The following is a 20,087-nucleotide window of genomic DNA, read 5'->3' on the forward strand; positions in this document are numbered from 1 at the left end:
ACTCCTCCGTGGCGCTTTCAGTCCTTTTTTGGCTGCGTTCTCTCAGCGCAAGGCAGAAGCTCTTCGCCTCGCCCGCCCGCCCGCCCGCTCAAACAGAGGAGAAACGCGCTTCATTTCCTCAGCGCCTTGTCTTTCTCTCTCCTTCACTGCCAGCCTCCATGTGTGAGTTGTGCATGAAATTATTTCCATAACAAACCGTTTGCCCGCGTGCCTTCATTTTTTAATAACCCACCTGATGGTTTCCAGCCTGCCTAGTATATTTTAGAGAATGTTAGGAGCCCAGTTTGAGTATACTAAATATATCTGAAAAGTTGTCCTGGTGTTTTTACTCCTGCCTCTGGAATTTTTCTGAGTATGTTTGGGAGGCAGAATGGATGTTGGCCAGCAGTGGCTGACTGACATCATCTTCTTGCCTTAAAAGGTGTTCCTTCTTTATATAGAACAGCTACTTCCAAACAAACATCGCCGCTCATTATTCCCCAAAACAACTGATGTGCACCCCTCTCTCCCTTTCCCTCTCTCTCTCCCAGCATGGTCAATCAATTCCACATTTAGTACAGTCTAATTCCCCTTGCTTATTTTACAAAAGGGCACTCACATGATTAAGATTCATTTGTCCTTCTTTCCGCATAATGACTAACTTTCCAATTGTATTCTACGTAATGAAATCTGATATGTCAATTTCATTTGAATTTTTCCACTCAATTGAATTGCCATTTTGTCAGATAGTATCATCTTAAATATTCTGAAACTCTAAAACAGCCCATAAACTTCAGATCTTTTTATGGTTGTCAGTGAGAAGGTCAGACTGTGTAATATTGTAGCTGCATCAGTTGTTTTATTGTGCCTGGTCTATCTGCCTCTAGGAAAAAAGGAGTGGGCCACCTTGGCTGACACCATGGCCCTGACCATACCAGCCTCCAGCCAGCTCTACCCAGCCAACATCCACTTACAACTATTTCATCTCTCTCAATCAAGCTTTTTCTCTACTGATTCAGAACAGGGATTGTCTATTAGTCTTGAATGAGCCAACAGACAAATCATTGGGATAATAAAGTATCACTTGACTTGATTTAGTCACCAACTCTAGGAACAAAGAGAGGAGCCTTCTGCCCAATCAACCACTCTTAAAAAGAGATTTAAAAGAGGTGGAGGTTCATTCTAGCATACAGCATTCACTTATAGCCATACAGCCTTTTAATTTACAGTACTTTCACATCTCCACATAAATCCTCCCATTGTTAAGTCTCAAAAAGGGCATTTTCTTATAGCTGTCCAGAACAACCTGTACTATAGATGCCAGTCAGACTCTCTTGGGTACAAGAAACAAAACCTACATTATTTAGAACTTCTAAAAGGTTTGTGAACAGAGTTGGTGCTTGGTAAAAAAAAAAAAAAAAAGTTTAATCTCTCATATGAGCAGCTAAAGAAATGACAGAAACTGCTGAAAAGGCTGGAGTTAATTCCTTTCTTTCTTCCATTCCTCTGAGAGTCTGTTCCTATCTGTCTTGCGGTGCAGTGGGGCCTTGCAGGGAGGGAGAGAGGGAGCCGTCCTGCTCTCCATCTCCATGCCAACGGCCCAGTGTTGTGCGTTACCGAGTTGAGCCAACTGGCCCACACAACTCTCAGTTCCAGTGTGAAAAAACTGCAGAGCTCTGCCCTGTCATTTCAGACTGTAACAGTACATTACCGTTAAATCTCTCTCTTCCTTTCTCCTCTCTCTTTCCCTCCATTTAGAGGTCTAAATAGGCCAGGCTGTTAAATGTTCTTTCTCTCTCATCTTGAAAAATACTTTCAGTTGGCCTGGTTCCTGGAGTAAATTATTTAACATGGAACACAATGAAAGAGAACTTTAGAAGAAACGTTTGATTGACAAACCATTCTTCACATTACCCTCATAGTAAAATGTCAATTATAAAGGATTCTGGTGGTGCTTTAACTTTCCAGTTTCTACATGGGAACATTAGCAGCATCGCTGAGCTTAACGGGGTCAGGCACAGCTTGTCTGAGTGAAAGTTAATTGAATCGGTCTTTTAGCACACCATGTAGCAAGCTGAAACAGACCATGTTGTAGCAGTCAGAAAGAGCAAGCTGAAACAGACCATGTTGTAGCAGTCAGAAAGAGCAAGCTGAAACAGACCATGTTGTAGCAGTCAGAAAGAGCAAGCTGAAACAGACCATGTTGTAGCAGTCAGAAAGAGCAAGCTAAAACAGAAACAACCCATGCCAACAGTCAGCTACAGAGGGTTTCCAATCTGTGATCGCCACCGGCTGCTTCTCCTCCGTAGACTCCAATCATACTCTTTAATCAATGCTCTCTCTAATCAACATGTCTATAATGGTCTTTACACACAGTCGCTTGTTTGTGCTTCCTGGACAATGATGCCTCGGGTCCATACAGACAGGCAGTTCTACAATTAGACTGACTAACATTGCAACAAGCAAGCTGTGAGCCATCGCTGGGTTTTACGACCTAACTTGTTTGGGTGCGAGGAAGGGGAGCTTGTCTTTGGTTGGCCACTGGTTTGTTGACTAGGAGGAGGAGAGAAGGGAGAGGGTTTATGGGATTCCGCCAGCAGCACTCACTAACCACAGGAAGTGACCATGGGAGGACAGGAAGTAGTTGAGTGTAAACAGCCAATAAGGAGGGGGTGCCTTCTATAAACAACAAGAGGCTAAGCTTCCTTCTGCATGATGTGTACATACAAGCCAGCCATGTGTAAGTGAAAAGCTGTTGATCCACTCAAATGTCTGAACAACAGGTTTACATTTTCCCACAACGGGAAAGGCTCCTCAGAGGAGGAAGGGGAGGACCATCCTCCTCAGTGAATCTCATAAAAATCTAAATTGTAAAACATTGAAAAAGTTAGCCTTTTTAGATAAAACTATACAAAATATATTGACCAAATAATTGATTAAAACACACTGTTTTGCAATGATAGTCTAGAGTAGCCTCAACAGGGTAGCATCATGGTGTAGCCGGAGGACAGCTAGCTTCCGTCCTCCTCTTGGTACATTGACTATGTCATGACTGTCCTGTGAGGATCCAAATAGGTCAGATCAACTTTGCAATAAATAGAAGAAGAAGAAAGAAACTCAGAAACTCTAACACGTTCAAAAGCAACTACTGGAACAATATTTCTAACATAGAACGTGGGGAATGGTCAGAGGCGATCTGGAGACCACTGGTGACGTTTCGGGTGTTATTTTGTGATGTAATTTAAAATGTTATAAAGGAAATACTGTAACTTGGAAAGTATACTAACTATATGTGTGAAGTGTTCATCCGATGTGTTGTGCATGAAATATGAAAAATGATGAAAGTGTTTTTGTTAAGAGAGGGACATGATTTTAGGAGCCATAAGAGATAATAGTTTTCCATAACTTTGCACAGTGACAAGTCACGCCATTGAGTGAGGTCAGCCTGATGGAACCGCCCCTTTTGAACTAACTGTATAAAATGATGGGTTAAGAATTAACATACTGTATCAGACCAGAGAGACGTTGAGCTGCAGCTCACTTTTCATTTTTTCTCCCCAATTTTGTGGTATCCAATTGGTAGTTACAGTCTTGTCTCATCGCTGCAACTCCCGTACGGACTTGGGAGAGGCAAAGGTCGAGAGCTGTGCGTACTCCCGAAACACAACCCAACCAAGCCGCACTGCCTCCTGACACAATGCCCACTTAACCCGGAAGCCAGCCGCACCAATGTGTCGGGGGAAACACCATACACCTGGCGACTGCGTCAGCGTGCACTGCGCCCGGCCCGCCACAGGAGTTGCTAGTGCATGATGGGACAAGGACATCCCTACCGGCCAAACCCTCCCCTAACCTGGACGACGCTGGGCCAATTGTGCGCTGCCCCATGGGTCTCCCGGTCACGGCCGGCTGCAACAGAGCCTGGACTCGAACCCAGAATCTCTAATGGCACAGCTAGCACTGCGATGCAGTGCCTTAGGCCACTGGGAAGCCCGCAGCTCACTTTTAAAGTGGTTTAAACTTTGAATCTCAACACGAGGTAGAGACGATAAAGTCAACTCCCGGACAATCACTGGTAGGGCTGATTAGCTGTCCTAAGTAAAGTATCTAGAAAAATGAATTTAAGTAGGACCATTCCATTACTCTGTTCAAATCATCGTATTATGCTACTCTCATCACCCCACTGGGAACCATCGACACAGCTGGCTAGCCTATCTTCAAAGAAGCATCTTCCAGAGCAAATGGAATTAGAATAAAATCTGTAGTTCTGTTCAGGACTACACAATAAGTCACCGGATACCGGACAGCTGCCGGATACCGGACGACTGCAGAGAAGAACAACAGTAGAAGACGGGTGGGGACCCCTTTTGGACAATCAGAGCCTTACAAGCGTGTCGCGAAAAGGCCCAAACAACCCCCTTTCCCAGAAGGCCCAGTTAGGAGAGATACATGGCAAACCAAGGCATTTCCATGTAAATAGATTCATGATTTCTTTCTCCAAGCGGGCGGCGGTTCGTGCACAAAGTATAAGTGAGAGTAGTTTCTAAATGTACCAATGTTAAGTGTTTCTGTCCCTCTCTCTCTTTCTCGCCTTCTCCATGTCTTTTGTAACAAGCAGCCATATCGTTGTCAGTCCGCTAGGGACCTGTTTCTAATGTATTAAGTGTGTATGTTTATTCTGTGTTATCAAGGGGTGTCAGGTAGCCTAGTGGATAGAGCATTGGACCATTAACTGAAAGGTTGCTTGATCAAATCCCCAAACTGACAGGGTTCAAATCTGTCCTTCTTCCCCTGAGCAAGGCACTGTTCCCTGGGTGCCGAAGACATGGATGTCGATTATGGCAGCCCTCCACACCTCTCTGATACAGAGGGTTTGGGTTAAATGCGGAAGATGCATTCAGTTGTACAACTGACTAGGTACCCCCATTTAGTTAGCTAAACCAACTTGTGTAGTACTGAATCATAAGCAAGGCTAGGGTTTTTGCAGATGCAAGGAGGTTACGACTGTTCAGAATGATGATATGATTAATAAGTTGACTGTTTATGGATGTAATATGTAAAGACCTTTAGAGTTTAATTTGGGAGATGATAACTCTTTAAAGAACCGCTCTTGTGGTGCCCCAAATCCTAATGAATTGTTACATGATTCATTTAATTTAAATCGGGTAACAATTAAACATAGTTAGTTGATTAGATAAATAACAGCCATCCGATTAATGAAAGTAAAGTCACGACAACTTCAATACATAATCTCTTGGTTCCATAGATTTACACAGTAACTATTTCTTTAAAAAATGAAGGAGAAGCAAGAGAGAAATAGAGAGAGAGAGATTTTGTCTTTTTTTTAGTTACTCAAACACCCGGCTCAAACAGAAGGATGCTATGTTAGCTAGCTGGCTATGACTATCCAACACAACACTGGAACTCGTCAAATTCAAGGTAATCTTTTGGTTTTATCAATTTATTTCCACCGGGGCCCCGCCGGTGTAACTGCTTAACTGGGTTTACTAACACATTAGTTCTATTACCTATGTTGACTAGGACGTTACTTTAGCTAATATGGGGACAACGATGCAGGCTGTGTGTAGCGGTTATGGTTTGGCTTGGAAAGATGTTTTTGCCTGGTCACATACAGCTGATGTGTTGTTCATTGAAGTCCACAAACGAAGGGAAATGGTGAGAGGAGACTACATAGAGGCTACAATGAAGACAACATGGCTGCTTTGAAAGTGAACTGTGTTTATGCGTGATTAGGGGTTTATTCATTCCGCCAATTCTGATCGAAAACGTTTCTTAAACGGAAGCAAACAAAACATGGATAAGAGTTCCTGAATTTGTCCAATAGAAACTCTCGTTTGCAACTGTTGGACTAATGATCACAACCTAGATAAGCTAGATGCAGGCAAGAGTGTGTAAGGCCGTATTGAATGTGTCACTGTCTGTCCACGTTTCACTGTCTGTCATCTCAAATGTTTCTCTCGATCTGTGTACACCTACATTGTAAACTTTCATTTATAGGCTAGGTTGTAGCAACCTCATGATGGGTATAGGGAAAATGTCAGTATCATGTAGTAGCCTAAACCTATCGCTGTTACATTGAACTGGGTGAATGGAATATGAATGACAGTCATCCAACATGCTGTGATAGAAATAAGGCCATGCTCATTAAAAAAATAAATGGTCCTCCCTCATCATAAACGTCACTGACCACCACTGGAGTACAGTATCTGTCTGTGTCATTGTTTAACCACACATCACTGTGCCAGCTTTTAAAAAGCGTGTCCCAAACAAGCTAGCAGAGCTCCAGCATCACACCTCCAAAACAAACACAGCCCCTATGTGTGTGTCCTACCGTGGAAATACACCCCAAGGTGGTAACACAACAACATGCTGGCCCCAAACCACGCCCGAGCCAAGAGTTTATCAGACCAGATCCAGGAACGCATGATGAAATCAATGGGAGTATGGGAAAATACCAGACTCCCACTGCAATCACATAGACAAATACACCTCTCCCTGTCACCTCCCCCAAGCATGACCAGACATACAGTAGAGTATGATTAGTGGTGCATGCTGTCTCTCTGTGCCTGACAGCACCTGTTTCACACTTCCCTCACCTGTACTATACAGTATTACCGTGCCCCCATTACATCACTGTTACAGTGCGTCAACCTGCACTTGACCAATCTCTGACAGAAAGTGTCTGGTCTGTCACTCTGTCTGACAATCAACGAATGTCAGACTGTGACTAATTGACTTAGTATCTGACTGACTGGCTACGACATGATTGATTGACTGTAAGGAAATTCTGAATTCATTTGACGTGTCGCTCACAGACACACACCTATCAGGCTGAGTGTAGATCAGAATAACGTCATGTTTGTGTGAGATCAGACTGCAAGAGGAGGAGTAGAGGGGAGGCATGCAAAACTTACACGTTTAAACACATGCACAAACAGGTACAATACCCAAGGCTTTTACAAATGACAGGAAGTGTAGATATGGGCCAAAATCCCCATGATCCAGTTGTTAATGATTATCTCTATCGCTGCAGAATAATGTTGACACTATGATATCTGTATGTACACTAGCAAAGTAACAGGTCATTATACATCGACTGTGTTCACCAAGGATCTCGAATAACAACAATGAGCTCTTTTTTTTTAGACAAGTTGACATCCATTTGGAGTTCTATGGTAAGTTTACGGTAAGGGGCTGCCTATTGCAGCTTACATGATTCCAGTATACAAACAACCCCAGCAAGATAGCTGAATGTTTATGTTTGACATCATCACATCAGATCGCCGGATGAGATAAACCAGTGAGCGTGATACACTTCCATCAACAAATTCACGTGAAGCCCTCAAACTGAGGGTTATAGTAAAAAAAGCAGGTTCATTGAGTTAGCCAGTTAACTTGTCTAAATGTTCTGAAATAAAAATATTTTTTTTTGTTGAAAGATAAGCTTCAAATGAGCATGGTATCTTTAACTCAACAACCAACAACATATATCTGAGTTTAGCTTTGTTTTTACTCATTGAACTTGCTTTGTAGAATACCCTCAGGTGTGTGCTGCGCGCACACTAACCACACCAAACTAAACACACACAGAGACAGTACACACTTGTAGGCCTATACATGCGCACAAGCTCTGCCTGAAATTAGCACTTTGGATCATGTTTTTAAGGAAACAGCTCAAATATCTCCGCCCCGTCCATCTGAGGGCAAGCGAGCTGATATAAGGCAGGCAAATTGCCAAACCTGGTGTTAGGGCTGGAAAATGCCAGTGCGGCAGTTTTTACATGACGAAATTGCAAACTAACGTGCTTTTGACACTAGCGCCGCCTTAACGCCAGCCGAAAATAGAGCCCTTAATCAGATCCGTTTCCACAAGGAGCATGTAGGTCAAACCTCCAGTCAGGTTCGGAACCAGAGTTAACCCATTTACCTGACCCACATCACAGGCTGACTCAACACCATGCAGTCCCACTCTGAGAACCTCATTCACCCCATACACACAAAACTCATATACACCCTAACCTCTCAACACACACAAAACTCATATACACCCTAACCTCCTCAACACACACGAGTCATCCCTAATCCCTCCCCCCCTGGTTTGGCTGAGTGCTCCTCCTCAGTAGAGAGCTGCCCAACTTTCCATGGACATTTCATAAACCCCTTGATTCAGCTCCTAGCTCAGATCCTTTGAGGTGCTTTATTGGCAGCAGTAGTCCCTGACATTTTTCATATAGACAACAAAGGAAAACAGAAAAGCCCTTTTTTTAATCAACTTCCATTCCTTGTCTATTTCCTTGTCCCACTTTAATTTCTCTCTGTCTTTGTTCTCCTAGACTTCCAAATGTATTTTCAACCTCTCCATCTTCCTCTCTTTCACCTCCCTCCGTCTGTACCCTACCACCTCCCTCTCTTTATGGTTCTAATTGCACACACACCACATAAAACAGAACCAGACTATTTTCTTTCCCCCCCCTTTAAACGCTGCACAGAGCGTGTGGCTCATTCCAACTAGACTAACAGTTCAGGGCTGCTCCAGCTCCAATCACCCCCTTCTTTATGTCTCTCCCTCCCTCTGTCTGTCTCTGTCTGTCTCTCTCTCTCTCTCCGTCCATCTCTCTCTCTATCATCTGTGGAGCCATTTCACATATATAATAGAATAACAGGTGATAAGTACAGAGAATGAACAGTGAGCTCTCTCTCTCTCTCTCCCCTGTCTCTATCTCTCTCTCTCTCTCCCTCCCCTGTCTCTCTCTCTCCCTCCCCTGTCTCTATCTCTGTCTCTCCCCTGTCTCTCTCTCTCCCTCCCCTGTCTTTCTCTATCTCTATCTCTCCCTCCCCTGTCGCTCTCTCTATCTCTCTCCCTCCCCTGTCTCTCTCTCTCTCTCTCTCCCTCCCCTGTCTCTCTCTCTCCCCCTCCCCTGTCTCTCTCTCTCTCTCCCTCCCCTGTCTCTATCTCCCTCTCTTCCTCCCCCGTCTCTCTCACTCTCTCCCTCCTGTCTCTCTCTCTCTCCCTCCCCTGTCTCTATCTCTCTCTCTCTCCCTCCCCTCTATCTCTCTCCCTCCCCTGTCTCTCTCTATCTCTCTCCCTCCCCTGTCTCTCTCTATCTCTCTCCCTCCCCTGTCTCTCTCTCTCTCCCTCCCCTGTCTCTCTCCCCTGTCTCTCTCTATCTCTCTCCCCCCCTGTCTCTCTCTATCTCTCTCCCTCCCCTGTCTCTCTCTCGCTCTCTCTCTCTCTCTCTCCCTCTATCTCTCTCCCCTGTCTCTCTCTCTCCCTCCTCTGTCTCTCTCTCTCTATCTCTCTCCCTCCCCTGTCTCTCTCTATCTTTCTCCCTCCCCTGTCTCTCTCTATCTCTCTCCCTCCCCTGTCTCTCTCTCTCTCTCTCCCTCCCATCTCTCTCTCTCTCCCTCCCTCCCATCTCTCTCTCTCCCTCCCCTGTCTCTCTATCTCTCTCCCTCTGTCTCTCTCCCTCCACACTCTCTCGCCCTCCCCTGTCTCCCTCTGTCTCTCTCCCTCCACACTCTCTCCCCCTCCCCTCTCTCTCTCTCCCTCCCCTGTCTCCCTCTCTCTCTCCCTCCCCTGTCTCTCTATCTCTCTCTCCCTCCCCTGTCTCTCTATCTCTCTCCCTCTGTCTCTCTCTCTCTCTTTCTCCCTCCACACTATCTCTCTCCCTCCCCTGTCTCTCCCTCTCTCTCTCCCTCCCCTGTCTCCCCCTCTCTCTCTCCCTCCCCTGTCTCTCTATCTCTCTCTCCCTCCCCTGTCTCTCTATCTCTCTCCCTCTGTCTCTCTCTCTCTCTTTCTCCCTCCACACTATCTCTCTCCCTCCCCTGTCTCTCCCTCTCTCTCTCCCTCCCTGTCTCCCTCTCTCTCTCTCCCTCCCCTGTCTCCCTCTCTCTGTCCGGTGAGACGGAGTGTTTTTCTTTATTGCAGGAAGGCTCAAGACATTCTTCCTGGGATTGGAATGGGAAAGACATCGCCATCAAACGGGATTAGCAGCAGGAGTGGAGAGGAAGAGGGAGAAAGAGGAGAAGAGCCAGAGAAAGAGAGAGGAAGGGAGGGGGTAGAAACCAGAGAACCCAGTGAAGGACCTGGTACTACTGTTCGTTCCTGACAGACACTATTGCGCTAACTAATCCAACAGACCCCAAAAGTGGCACCACACAACTGGCCTATATAAGCGTACCTAGTCTTTCACCACTAACACACCACAGACACAATCCACAATAAAGCAACGGGCACTGGACTACTGTCATCCCTACATCAACTCACACTACAACTCCTCGCAAACTCACAGACCCTACCCTACCACCCTTAGTAAAGCAGTCATTTGCCTGCAGCCCTCCTCTTCAGACGAACCACTTCCCAGAGCCTTCGGTGAATGAATGGGCTTCTATCTCTGCCTCTGTGTGTCCTATAAACCACACATCCATACTCCAACACATGCTTTTAACATTAACTGGGTGAGCGGCTGGCAAAGCAGACAGAAATAAAGGAAAAGCATTCCTGGCTCTGCTTCTCTATCATTTGTGTCTCTCCTTATTCTGCACTCCCTCATTCCCTCTCTCAATTCAACCCTTCGGGTTGAACGGTTTTTCCAGAAGACTTTGTGATTTTAATCCCATCTGTTTTAGCTCGTGAAGTTTTACTACAATGGCAACACTGTATTTCATTAAAGCAGTGAGGTAAGCATGAAGCAACAGTGGCTGTGCTAATGTGGTGTGTGCTCATTGTTCTCTCTCTAATGATCTGAACATGACAGAGAGTTAATGAAAAGCATCTTGCTCGTTGCTGCTCACCCTCTCCTGGCTTCCCCTCTTCCTTCTCTCTCTCTCCATAAACAATTACTTCCACTGAAGTGAGTTAAAAAAAAACTTATTTTTGTTTTAAAAAGTTGTTAGTACCTTCAGTGATGCGGTCCAGGTGAGTGTGTCTGTCTGCGGCTCAGGTAGTCCCCAGGAGGTGTGTGTGTGTGTGTGTGGTTGTTTCTGTGCCGGTCTGCCAGGTAGCAGAGCAGCATATATAGAGCAGCCAGCAGCCAGACAGTGACAGACTCTCCCTCCCTCTCTCTCTCTCTCTCTCTCTCTCTAACTGCGTGAGTCAGCCTGAGCCTGTCTGAGAACCACCTCTTTCACAATAAAAGCTTGGCAACACGGGCCACTGATCGAGAACTTCCCTTTCAGAACCAGACTCCAAGAATAACAACAGCCCACTATTTTTGAGTCAGAGACAAAAGACTGAAAGTGAGAGAGAAAGAGAGAGATTGTGAAAGATTGCGACAGCTCGAGGTAGACACCCAGATCGTATTACATTAGGGTACCTGACGTATGTTTATCGTATTGTTATTTCGGACTAAGATCTGATGTATAATGTTCCCACTGATTCATGGGAAATTAAGTTCCTGAATCAGAGAAGAAATTAATCAAACATGTTATTCTCTCTTTCTCAGATAAGATACAATAGGAAGGGAATCTCCGTTGTAAAGTCTCTATTGTGACTTTATACTGGCAGGAAATATAATCCATATTATGTTCTGTGTACTATAGTTTTCATGGGTGGCACACAGAAACAGTCTCTGCTGTGCTTTTCATATGTTTACAGACCAGAGTTAGCATTATCTACATGCCAGCCACATAACAACCAAGTAGTCTGTGCTTTATATAACTGACAAACATGGTACGTAGCCACAGCAGTCTATCTAGGAACAGGATTAGTTAGAACAGGGGATCACACTTAAAAGGCCACACAATCCATTACAGACGAACAATCTTCCCCCATCACCACCCCCACAGAACTGGAACATGTCAACAGTTTTTCCCCCCAGAGATTTTGGCCTTCAATTTTGGGAGGCAGACATACCTTTTTGGTGCATTTATCAGTTCTGTTTTGGTGTGTAATGTCTATTTGTAGGTCGGCCTGTGTTCTCCATCTCATCTGCTCTGCTGTTGTCTCTCAGTGGCTGGAGATGAGTCCCAGAGGAGAGATACGGGGGTGAGGGGGCGGGGTAGGGGTCAGGGGGCGGGGTAGGGGTCAGGGGGCGGGGAACATGGGGGCGAGGGAATGTTCAGTTCCTCTCTCAGGAGGGCTCAGTCATCCCCCCAGTGTCGAGTCACACCACTCACGGCCGAGTGTATCTCACTCTCCTGCTTATGGAAGACAGGTTCCACAACTGTGTGAGTAGTATAGTGTTGTAACGGCGATGTATGTATGCAACATGTTGCTGACTTTACAGTATATCACAGACACACTGTAATTAATGTCACTCTGCTCGCTATAAAGAGGAAGTTGTCTACGTTTCCTGGGTCTCAGGATGTACATCTGAGCGCATCTGGGTACCAGAACCCCCCCCCCCCACGCACACAAACAAGGGCAGGGATCTGGACAGCAGCTATAATCAAAGGCTGATTGACTTCATGCGGAAACAATGTGATTCTCAAAAGCGTATAGCTGCTAGAGCTTCTCTGTGTTTAGAACGCCATTCCCTCTGGGAAACAGCCCCTGCTCTCAACAGGCCATCACTAAGACCTCTGTTTCCATGCTGTCAACTAATAAGCATACGTGTTTTTTTTGTTTTGTTTTTTCTCTCTCTCTGTCTCTCTCTCTCTCTCTCTCTCACCACTCTCTCTCACCACTCTCTCTGTCTCTCTCTCTCTCACCACTCTCTCTCTCTCAATTCAATTTCAATTCAATTTAAGGGCTTTATTGAAATGGGAAACATATGTTAACATTGCCAAAGCAAGTGAAGTAAATAATAAACAAAAGTGAAATAATCAATACAAATTAACGGTAAACATTACATTGCACATTGGAACAAAAGTTCCAAAAGAATAAAGACATTTCAAATGTTAAAGGGAAAATTAATAAACATTAATGTGGGTTGTATTTACAATAGTGTTTGTTCTTCACTGGTTGCCCTTTTCTTGTGGCAACAGGTCACAAATCTTGCTGCTGTGATGGCACACTGTTGGGTTTGCTTTCAAATTTGTGAGTCTGTGTAATCTGAGGGAAATATGTGTCTCTAATATGGTCATACATTTGGCAGGAGGTTAGGAAGTGCAGCTCAGTTTCCACCTCATTTTGTGGGCAGTGTGCACTTAGCCTGTCTTCTCTTGAGAGCCAGGTCTGCCTACGGCGGCCTCTTTCAATACCAAGGCTATGCTCACTGAGTCTGTACATAGTCAAAGCTTCCCTTAAGTTTGGGTCAGTCACAGTGGTCAGGTATTATGCCACTGTGTGCTCTCTGTTTAGGGCCAAATAGAATTCTAGTTTGCTCTATTTTTTGTTAATCCTTTCCAATGTGTCAAGTAATTATCTTTTTGTTTTCTCATATTTGTGTTGTGTTGTCCTGGGCCTCTGTGGGGTCTGTTTGTGAACAGAGCCCCAGGACCAGCCTGCTTAGGGGACTCTTCTACAGGTTCATTTCTCTGTAGGTGATAGCTTTGTTATGGAAGGTTTGGGAATCCCTTCCTTTTAGGTGGTTGTAGAATTGAACGGATTTTGACAATTAGCGTGTATCGACCTAATTCTGCTCTGCATGCATTATTTGACTACCAGAATCCAGTGGGTTCTGGTAGTCTTAATAGTTGATTCTAAGATTTTTATTTGATCATGTATATGTTTTTGTTCTTTGTTATAGGGCCAAAAAGATTGGAAAAGTGGTTTACCCATACATCTCTGTTTTGGATCGACAACTCTTTGTGTTGTTGTTTGTTTATTGTTTTCCAATTTTCCCAGAAGTGGTTAGAGTTTATGGATTCTGCAATTACATTGAGCTGATTTCTGTTCCTTCTTTTTCCGTAGTGTATTTCTGTATTGTTTTAGTGAGTCACCATAGTGAAGGCGAAGACTCAGGTTTTCTGGGTCTCTATGTTTTTGGTTGGATAGGTTTCTCAATTTCTTTCTTAGGTTTTTGCATTCTTCATCAAACCATTTGTCATTGTTGTTCATTTTCTTCCGTTTTATGTAAAATATTTTTAGATTTGATAAGGAAGCTGAGAGGTAAAATATACTGTTTAGGTTTTCTACTGCCACGTCTACTACAGTGAAACGTTTTGTCCAGGAAGTTGTCTAAAAGGGATTGAATTTGATTGTTTTTCAAAGCCTAATTGTTTTTACGTAGGTTTCCACACTACTTTCCTTCCTGCTATAGCATTTCTTGATATTATTTAGACCCTTTGGCTTTGATGCCTCATGATTGAGTACTGCTCTGTTCAAGTAGACTGTGATTTTGCTGTGATCTGATAGGGGTGTCAGTGGGCTGAGTGTGACCTCCCTGCGAGATTCTGGGTTGAGGTCAGTGATAAAGTAGTCTTCAGTACTACTGCCAAAAGATGAGCTATAGGTGTACCTACCATAGGAGTCCCCTCAAAGCCTACCATTGACTATGTACATACCCAGCGGGCCACAGAGCTGCAGGAGTTTTTGTTATGTTGTTGTAGTTGTGCCTAGGGGGGCATATAGGGGAGGGAATGCTGGGCAGGTAGGTGTTTGTCCCCCTGTGTGCTGAGGGTATCAGGTTCTTGTCCAGTTCTGGCCACAGACTAGTACAGGTCCCTGGGCCTGGAAATGATTGATTTCCCCCTCCAGGATGGAGAAGCTGTCTTCATTAAAGTATGGGGATTCTAGTGGGGGGATATAGGTAACACACAGGACATTTTTCTCTGTTAAGATAATTTCCTTTTGAATTTTTTGCCAAATGTAAAATGTTCCTGTTTTGATTAATTTAATAGAGTGGGTTAGGTCTGCTCTATACTAAATTAGCATACCCCATGAGTCCCTTCCCTGTTTCACACCTTGTAGTTTGGTGGATGGGACTACCAGCTCTCTGTAACCTAGAGGGCAACCAGTGGGTCCATCTCATCTATGCCGTGTTTCTTGTAGGATGACAATGTCTGTATTTCTGATTTCTTTGGTGAAGTCCAGGTCCCTGCTCTTTAGGCCAAAGGCAGGTGTCCCCAGGCCTTGGATATTCCAGGATGAGATAGTGAAGGTTTTGTGTTCCATAAAGAGTCCAATGTTGTTAGTCGTGTGGTTTGGCGAGCAGAGCCTGCTGTGTGAGCAGAGCCTGCTGAGCATCTGGTACATGCCATTGCCTTGGGCTAGTGTAAGAGTGGGGGTTGGGCCTGTTTGCCTGCTCACGGCCTGGGCGTATATGTGTGACTTTCATGTTGAGGGCCTCTTTGCGGGAATGGGGGGCATGGGGTGGGCAGGAGGGGCATAGGTCAAATCTGAGTGGGCCTAAATGGGGTGTGGGCATGGTTGACTTGGGGGGGTGTTGATTGGTTGGGGTGGGGGTGTGGACGTGACTAGTGGTGCTGTGGTGTGGATGTAGGTCTTCTCTGTGTAGGTCCGGGGGGGGGGGCGGGGTGGGAGAGTGTCTCTCTAGACTGGGCGGAGTGTCTGTTGATCTGTTGCTCCTGTGTGAGGTGTTGGGGCTGTGGTTGAGGGCGATGTCCTTTAGGGTCTGGGCGAAGGTGGACCTGGTCGTAAAGGCTGTTCAAGTCCAGGGTGGAGTGGTGGGCCAGGTAGACATTTGGTTTTGAGGCACAGTCACGGGAAATACTTGCGTTTACCTTGTGTATGGTAGCAGGGTGGCAGTATTTTTGTGGTAGCAGAGTGTAGATAACCACTTGTGTGTTGGGGAAAGTAGAAGAAGCTTTTTCAGTCACTCCCTTGAGTGCTGTGGCCCCCCTTTTCTGCTGTGTTCTCAGCTCGTTTGTGCCTGTGTGTATTGTTATGTGGCTGGGTGACCCTAGTTGGTCATCAGACAGAAGGTTTAGGACGCGCTGGGTGTTTGGACACCAGAGTTTAGACACTGTGTTTGGGAAAAAGTTACTTTTCTTGTATATATTTCCTGTTTGAGTCCATAAGAAGTACAATCTGTGGCTTGTGTATGTCCTCAGTGGGTGTGTGGGGGTTGTCAGGAGGGCTATCAGGGTGGCTGATAGGGGGGGTGTTCAGAGGGGGTGGGATCCCCTGTGCTTGGGGTTCTTCATTTGTCTGTCCTGCTGTGATGTCGAGGCTATGGTCAGGGTCTGGGGTGGGCTGTTCTGCTGTGGTGTCGAGACTTTGGTCAGTGTGAGATGGGCTGTTCTGCTGGCTTCTCTGTGGGGGTGGCCAGCTATCTAATGGGTTGTTCTCTGTCACACTTCATTGTTCTCACCTTCTACTCCAGCACTCTGATCCTCTCCTGTTGATGTTGTCTCACCACAGTCCAGAGTCGAGATATGTCTCTCTCCACCCTCAGCTCTGGTTGAGGGAGGTATTGTTGAGCTGGACTATGTTGTGTGCTGACTGGAGTGTGTTCACCTGCAGTTCCAACTCCACCTGCCTTATCCTTCATTTCAATGAGGGAGTAGTACCGGGAGGTTGACTTTCCGCTTGGGGTTGCTCGTCTGTGGGGTTGTATAATGAAGAGGTCGGGTCTGACACGCTCGGGGTGGGGGTATCTTTCTCAAGTGAGAGCTTCTCCTGCTGAGCTCTCTCTTTGATAATGGGAAAGTCCAGCTGAAACGGTTTGGGGTCGTCCTGTACCATTACTGTTCCAGACTTGTACAGGTTGACATTGAGTCCTCATCCTCTAGTATACTGAGTTTCCACCCATCGCTACCCCCCCCCCCCCCCCCCTTTAACAGAGGGGTAATGTGTTTATATAGCACTGTGCCGTGCCAGGGGATGGTCTGTGTGGAAGATTATGTTGCTTATGTTCCCATTTTTCAAATAGTCGGCAAAAAGTGTCTCTTGATTTTCCATAAGGAGCTTATTTTTGTACTCTTTCGCACCTTCTCATTTTTTTACATCCAGAAGGAACTGTATTGTAATGACCTCTGAACAGCGGGAGGGGGCTTCAAAGGCCTCTCCATTTGGGTGGGGGAGGCTGTGAAACTCTCCTGCCATTGTTGCGCTCAATGGCTTTGACACTTCTCACTTCACACCTCAGTGCTAATTGAAGTTGCAGTCAGATCTGTTCTGTCCTAGCAAGTTTGGTAGACTTAACTTAGCATTCAGTCCTTATAAAGTAAAATATATCATTGTAATGTATTTTTCTTCTTGGCTTTAAAAGTAGCTTCAGACTAAACATTACTCCCTCAGTTCCAGGTTGGATGGTGTTTTCAGGTTTCTGTTGTTTGTTTGTCAGAGCATTTGCTGTACAGTAGTTTGGAAATAAGAATCTTTGGTAGTAGGAATCCTTCCATGTAATTTTGTCCAAAATCAGGTTGCAGGTTTGGAGTTTTGATTTGGAGGGAAGGTTATGTTGTGGAGGGTAGTATCCTGTATATGTCCTTCCCTGAAAAATCCAAATTTATCTAACTCTCAATCTCTTTTTATAAAAACATGCTGAAAAATGCGGGAGCTCATCTGCTCTCACTCTCTCTCACACCCTTCTCTCTCACCCCCACTCTCTCTCACACCCCTATCTCTCACACCCTTCTCTCTCACCCCCACTCTCTCTCACACCCCTCTCTCTCACACCCCTCTCTCTCACCCCCACTCTCTCTCATACCCCTCTCTCTCACCCCCACTCTCTCTCACACCCCTCTCTCTCACCCCCACTCTCTCTCATACCCCTCTCTCTCACCCCCACTCTCTCTCACACCCCTCTCTCTCACACCCCTCTCTCTCACCCCCACTCTCTCTCATACCCCTCTCTCTCACCACTCTCTCACCCCCACTCTCCCTCACACCCCTCTCTCTCACCCCCACTCTCTCTCATACCCCTCTCTCTCGCCACTCTCTCAATCTCTCTCTCTCTCACCACTCTCTCGCTCTCTATCACCACTCTCTCGCTCTCCTCTATCTCTCCTCTCTCTCCACTGTCTCTCTCGCTCCATCTCACCACTCTCTCTCACCACTCTCTCTCGCTCTCTCTCTCTCTGCTCACCCTTATCCCTTTCTTCCATGCCCCTGCTGTATTGTAAAGGCCAGCTCTAACCAATCAATCAATCAAATGTATTTATAAAGCAATTTTTACATTTTACATTTTTTTTTTACATTTTACACAAGGTGCTGTACAGAAACCCAGCCTAAAACCCCAAACAGCAAGCAATGCAGATGTAGCAGCACGGTGGCTAGGAAAAACTCCCTAGAAAGGCAGGAACCTAGGAAGAAACATAGAGAGGAACCAGGCTCTGAGGGGTGGCCAGTCCTCTTCTGGCTGTGCCAGGTGGAGATTATAACAGAACATGGCCAAGATGTTCAAACGTTCATAGATGACCAGCAGGGTCAGATAATAATAATCACAGTGGTTGTAGAGGGTGCAACACGTCAGCACCTCAGGAGTAAATGTCAGTTAGCTTTTCATAGACCGGCCAATCCAGTGTCAAGCCACAGCTTTTTCAGCCAATCCTGCTGCTCGCCATGTCCTTTTAAGGACTGCCCACCTCAGGGGAAGTCTGGGGGTTGTTGAGGAACGATCTGCCTCCCTGCTTTCTATACTTAGTATCCTCTACTTTTCCTCATTCTTTATCTTTCAAGAAAACTCTCTTTCTCTGGCTAGTTCTTTTTGTAGACACCCATTCACACTCCAGGTTCACATTTAGAGCAACAAATGTAACCACTCAGAGAGCTGATAAACAACAACATTCTCACTTTGGGTTTTTTAACAACACTGGCATGACTTTAATGAAATACCTCAAGTTGCAAATGAACGTCAGGACTGTCCTGTGCTTGCCAGGTAGCTGATAATGAAGAAACAGAGTATTCTGTGTATAAACTCAGTTCCATATGTGTCTCTTTAACGTACATGTTTCCCAGCTTTCCATAAAACCACACACAAAGCCTCTACAAGAAAGTGATTGCTAATACACCATTAGAGAGTTAATGAGTTACACCTCATAAACACAAGGCCTCTGCTGTGAGTACAGCTCTGAGTCACAGCACAGATATGTGACAAAGCCCGGCAGCCAGCGCAACAAGGCTCTGAACGCAACACAACCACAACCATAGAGCAGTACAGTCCCACAAACACGACCCTGAATGTAACACAACCACAACCATAGAGCAGTACGGTCCCACAAACACGACCCTGAATGTAACACAACCACAACCATAGAGCAGTACGGTCCCACAAACACGACCCTGAATGTAACACAACCACAACCATAGAGCAGTACGGTCCCACAAACACGACCCTGAATGTAACACAACCACAACCATAGAGCAGTACGGTCCCACAAAACACGACCCTGAATGTAACACAACCACAACCATAGAGCAGTACGGTCCCACAAACACGACCCTGAATGTAACACAACCACAACCATAGAGCAGTACGGTCCCACAAACACGACCCTGAATGTAACACAACCATAGAGCAGTACGGTCCCACAAACACGACCCTGAATGTAACACAACCACAGAGCAGTACGGTCCCACAAACACAACCCTGAATGTAACACAACCACAACCATAGAGCAGTACGGTCCCACAAACACGACGCTGAATGCAACACAACCACAGAGCAGTACGGTCCCACAAACACAACCCTGAATGTAACACAACCACAACCATAGAGCAGTACGGTCCCACAAACACGACGCTGAATGCAACACAACCACAGAGCAGTAGGGTCCCACAAACACGACCCTGAATGTAACACAACCACAACCATAGAGCAGTACGGTCCCACAAACACGACCCTGAATGTAACACAACCACAGAGCAGTACGGTCCCACAAACACAACCCTGAATGTAACACAACCACAACCATAGAGCAGTACGGTCCCACAAACACGACGCTGAATGCAACACAACCACAGAGCAGTACGGTCCCACAAACACGACCCTGAATGTAACACAACCACAACCATAGAGCAGTACGGTCCCACAAACACGACCCTGAATGTAACACAACCACAACCATAGAGCAGTACGGTCCCACAAACACGACCCTGAATGTAACACAACCACAACCATAGAGCAGTACGGTCCCACAAACACAACGCTGAATGCAACACAACCACAGAGCAGTACGGTCCCACAAACACGACCCTGAATGTAACACAACCACAACCATAGAGCAGTACGGTCCCACAAAACACGACCCTGAATGTAACACAGCCACAACCATAGAGCAGTACGGTCCCACAAACA

General features: G+C 45.7%; 1 protein-coding gene across 9 annotated transcripts in view; it reads right to left on the reverse strand.

The window, feature by feature from the left end:
- The window catches only part of LOC139578555 (palladin-like), a 128,186-nt gene that overhangs the window by 16,488 nt on the left and 91,611 nt on the right, over positions 1 to 20,087 (reverse strand). Inside the window, exon 1 of one of the 9 annotated variants that reach the window (XM_071406304.1) lies at positions 10,900 to 11,066. The exons of the other annotated variants lie outside the window; for them this stretch is intronic. The gene's annotated coding sequence lies outside the window, so the exon portion shown is untranslated. Of the gene's footprint in view, positions 1 to 10,899; positions 11,067 to 20,087 lie in introns of those variants that run through there. 9 annotated transcript variants of the gene reach the window in all.

Source organism: Salvelinus alpinus, chromosome 6 (genome assembly GCF_045679555.1).
Source record: "Salvelinus alpinus chromosome 6, SLU_Salpinus.1, whole genome shotgun sequence".
In the NCBI taxonomy this organism is placed as follows: domain Eukaryota; kingdom Metazoa; phylum Chordata; class Actinopteri; order Salmoniformes; family Salmonidae; genus Salvelinus; species Salvelinus alpinus.